At 39.9% G+C, this 4993-nt stretch overlaps 1 pseudogene; it reads right to left on the bottom strand.

The window, feature by feature from the left end:
- Positions 1 to 3329: 3329 nt before the first annotated feature.
- Positions 3330 to 4298, bottom strand: LOC141551046 (zinc transporter ZIP9 pseudogene; annotated as a pseudogene).
- Between the last annotated feature and the right edge of the window lie 695 nt (positions 4299 to 4993).

Genomic DNA, 4993 nt, shown 5'->3' with positions numbered 1-4993 from the left:
AGAATCTAGGCTCTTTTTTTGGTCATAGTTATCGGGAAGTCCAATGATCCTCAGATTATCTCTCCTAGATCTATTTTCCAGGTCTATAGATTTTCCCAGTAAGTATTTGACATTATTCTCCAGCTTTTCCTTTTTTTTTTTTTTTGACTGATTCTTTGGTTCTCAATGAATCATTCATTTCTATGTGTTTTGTCCTGATTTGTAATGGGTTATTTTCTTCATTCAAATTTTTTAGTTCTTTTTGTATATGCCCAATTGAGTTTTTAAATGAATTATTTTGCTCTATTGATTTTTTCCATTTCCCTAATTTTTTTTGAGAATTATTTTCTTGTTCCAATTCAGAAATTCTATTTTGCTGTGATTTTTTAACCTTTTCTAATTCACACATTTTGTTTCCCTGAATCTCCTGTGAATTCTTTATTTTTTCCAACTCAGATTTCAGGACGTTGTTATTCTCTATCATAGCTTCTCTTTCCTTTCCCCATTTTTCTTCAAACTCTCTTAATTTTTCAATAGTGTCTTCGAGGAGAGAGTTATGTGATGGGGGCAGGTATCATTCCCCTTTTCGCTGTTATCAGCTGACTCTCTGCTTTTAACTTCCTCAGGGTTGGATACCCGCTCTTTCTCTATGTAGAAGGAATTGATGGTTCTTTTTGGCTTTTTAGTCATGGTTAAAAAATCTTTTGGGGTCTGTCCCTGGGGTAAGAAGTTTATTTATTTATTTCTTTACCAGCTTCCTCCCAGACCGGATGGATGCAGTGGCTCCTGAGCCTGAGCTTATAGAGAGCTCAGGGAGAGAGTTCCCCACCCCCTCCCTGGAAGTGCCCCAGAGGTGATTAGCAGGGCTGCACTTTGAGGGTGCTGTGTGTCCTAGAGACTTTCCTGAGGTTTAAGACTGAACAGTAAAGGTGACACAAAGCCCAAAAAATGCTTCCTGTGGCGCATGGATGCTTCCAGCAGCTGACGTGAAAAGCCCCTGCGCTCAAAGTGGAAGTGTCTGCCCAGAAACCGCTGTCCCTATTTCAAAGGTTCCATTTCTCTGGGACTTCTGTGGCTGAGTTCCACAGCCTCCTGCCAAGCCAGGAACTGTGTGAATTAGATGTTGCTTTGGTCTGTGTCCCAGCTTTTCAGTCTCTTAACTACCCCCAGGTGAAGCCTCAGGCAGCAGAAGCCAGGCGCACTACAGTGGCGAGATATGTTAGGTCACTTCCAGATTGGGGTGGTTCTTTATATTTTAAAGTGGCTTGATTTCTCTTCTGAACTTCTGTTTTATAAGCAGAGAAGAGCTAACAGCCTTTCCCAGATTCTTCTATCTCAGTGGCTTCTCTGATCCCAGAGCTCTTCCCGGCCCAATCGGTGCAGTATGCTAGCACCTCACCCTGTCTGTGCTGGCCTTTTTTTTTTCCTCCCCTGGGAACCAACCTTTTCTGTTGAAACTCCAGATTCTCTTCAGCTGGTAAGTCATGCTTCCAGACCTTGTGGTTTGTATCAGGCCAGCGTTATTTTTGAGGCTGATTTAACTAATTGGTAATGAGGGAAGAAGGGAGCTCACAAAATTGCGTGTATCTTCTCCGCCATCTTGGCTCCACCCCCACTAGTAAGTAACTATCCAGCAAAATTAAGCATTATTTTTCAGGGGAAAAGATGGACATTCAATGAAATAGGGGAATTTAATTTATTTTTGATGAAAAGACCAGAGTCAACAGAAACATTTATCTTCACACACAGAATTCAAGAAAAGCATTAAAAAGGTAAAATGAGAAGAATAAAAACTAAGGTTTTCTTTATTTTTACAAATTAAAAAGTTTACATCCATATATGGGAAGATGATATGTTTAACTCTTGAGAACTGTATATATTTAGAGAGGGTAGTTATAATTTTTTGAATTTTTTTTTCCCAAAAAACATTACCCTTCAACATTACCCTTGCAAAACTTTGTTCCAAATCCCCCCCTTCCCCCATTCTCTCATCTACATGGTAAGTAGTCCAATATATGTTAAACATGGTAGAAATATGTTAAATCCAACATATAAATATATATTAGTATAATTATCTTGTTGCACAAGAAAAATCAAATCAAACTAGAAAAAATAAGAAAGAAAATAAAATGCAAGTAAACAACAACAAAAAGAGTGAAAAATGTTATGTTGTGAATCACACTCAGTTCCCATAGTTCTTTCTCTAGGTGTAGGTGACTGTCTTCATCACAAGATCATTGAAACTGGTCTAAATAATCTCATGGTTGAAGATAGCCATGTCCATCAGAATTGATCAACATAAAATATTTTTATTACCCTGTACACTGATATCCTAGTTCTGCTTATTTCACTTAGCTTCAATTCATATAAGTGAGAGTATAGGTATAACTGGACTTTATTGTGATCATATAAAAAAGAAACTAGGAATGGAAAATGGAATGTATTAAAAGAGGAAAGAGGAAGTAAAATAGGATAAATCACATCATATGAGGAGGTAAAAAAAGACCTATTCCAATTGAGGGAAAGAAGGGAGATGGATAAGCATTGTGTAAATCTTAATCTCATCAAATTTGACTTAAAGAGAGAATATCAAACATAATTAGTTTGATAGAAAAACTTACCTCACCCTATAGGGAAGTAGGAGGGGAAAGAAGAAAGGAAAGGGGAGGTTCATAAAAGGGAGAACAGAAGTAGAAGGGGAAAGGGATAAGAATGAGTTCAAAAACTATAAAAGGGGAGAACTGGTTGAGGGAGGTGATGGTCAGAAGCAAAACACTTTACCTGAAGCATAATAGGCTCTGCTCCAAACTTTTACCTTTTCTCTGTATTTATTTCCCTGCTTTAAGTGTGTTTCCTGTAGACAACATATTGTAGGGTTCTGATTTTTGATCCAGTCTGCTATCCGTCTCCATTTGATGGGAGCGTTCATCCCATTCACATTTACAGTTAAAATTACTAATTCTATATTTCCTCCTATCATATTATCCCCAGATTATGCTTTTTACCTTGACCTCCCTGATCCCCTTCCCCAATATTTAATTTATAGACCCCTCCTTGTGACATGAAGCTTTTTTTGTTTTGTTTTGTTTTGCTTTTTAGTGTGGGGCTGGGGGGGTAAGACGAGTTTGCCTTTTTTGTTATTCATTCTAATTAACATTGTAGTTTACTTAAATCCCTATGTCTTTTTTTTTTAAACATGAAATAACCAAAGGATTTATATAGGTACATGAAATGTTTTTATATTACAAAACATGTCTAGTACTCTGAGTTTTACATCATAATCCTCACTAGGCTTCTGAAATATTGGCGGAGCTAGGCAAGGTAAGACAACAAACTGAGGAACTGAGCAGCTATAATGTGCTATCCACATCAGACTTCTGAAAGACCAAGGATAGAGGCTGGGATCTGAACATGTAATATTGGTATCCAATTGACAAAATGAGTGGAATGAGGCAACCCCAAAACAGAGAGACCACTTCTAGGAGGCTGAGTCCTTTTTCTCCAGCAGAGTCAGGCTTGTGACTGTGACCCAGTCCTCCCACTTCATGGACAACGTATACTGTAGCAACATACAGAAATGTCCCAGCAGAGAAAAGCATGGCCACTCCAGTGGCATTGACATCTGAAAGGGCTTCTTTGCTGCTCTTACTTAGCCCTAAATATGTCACCATGGCCATAACAGGTGCTGCCAGTGCAAAGACCAACAAATACTTTCTGATTCGGTTTCGTTCCAGTCCAGCATTCATGAAGAAGAAAACCAGGCCAAAGGCAGCTGGTGCCTTATGTAGCATTATTGCCACAAATACAACTAGCTGGACACTAGTTTGTGAAGTAGAAGCTGCTACTCCCAAAGCAACACCATCAGATGCAGCATCAACTACAAGGCCCAATGTGGTAGTGATTTTGGAATTGTTGGATCAAACTCCTTCTGGATCTTCTGTAGAATGCATGTGAGAGCTACCAATCTGGTCTACCAGCAGCATAAAGACAAAGCTTAAGACAAGGGAAACACCAATATATGCATGTAATCTTGTGTGATCATGGCTGTGCTCATGTTCATGTACAAGTGGTTTTTCTACTGCTTTGTCTGATGCAATCACATTCTGTGCCTCATTGACCTGGTGGTGCTTTCCCTCCAGAATATTTTCATAAAGTGCATGTACTCCTTTAGGAACAATGACAGCCAATGCAGTTCCACAGAGAAACCCAGCACCCAAAATAGTTATCAGATTTAGTCACTCCTTGGAGAAATTAACAGCCAAGGGAATGATTCCAGCCATGTAACATCCTACCAGCATGGCCAGTGACAGAAGACGAATGGAATGAAATCATCCATTTTCTTGTCCTTTAGTTATCTCAAAGGACATCAAACTACTATCCCTCCCCCCGCCCTCCTTGGGGTTTCAAAAGGTGCTTAAACACTTGTCTTGGCTTCAAAAGAAGAGACTTCAAGGCATCAACTTCTCAGATTAGATCTTTAGGTCTCCCACCAACAGCAGGTTTATGTCAGTTACTTCTTCCTTGTCTACTTCTAGGGAAAATTAGTGGTTCCTGATAAGAGTACCAGAGTGAGTTTTTGGTGGCCTTATCCACAACCTTTAATCCACAAGTGAAAAGAGTACAAGATTTTTGTTGTTCAATTCGTTGTTACACAGGAAAAAAGTCAAAAAAGGGAATGATGCTGCATGAGGGATGAATTCTTGAATCGGAAAGCTCTAAAATTGCTGGGGTTTGGAATGGGGGCAGTAGTGGAGAGGGGATACACTGCCTTTAGAAGAAGGGGAGGCAAGAAAACTTCTTAGCTGAGCGAGTGCTCCTGCTCCCTGATTACATCATCAGTGACCTCCCTCCTTAGGGCCCAGAGCAGCCCACCCGCAACAGCCAACTCTCCTCTGTGTCTAGAGGGCTGGGGAACGTAGGCCAAAGTTCTCTAACTGGAACCTCAGAAGAGGATTCAGCAGAGTGTGTACAAAAGTCAGTCTCTGGCCTATACCCAAGGGCTCCCCTGGCTGCC

Source organism: Sminthopsis crassicaudata, chromosome 1 (genome assembly GCF_048593235.1).
Source record: "Sminthopsis crassicaudata isolate SCR6 chromosome 1, ASM4859323v1, whole genome shotgun sequence".
Classification (NCBI taxonomy): Eukaryota; Metazoa; Chordata; class Mammalia; order Dasyuromorphia; family Dasyuridae; genus Sminthopsis; species Sminthopsis crassicaudata.
Note: the sequence above shows the minus strand (reverse complement) of the source record. Positions and strands in the feature narration are given on the sequence as shown.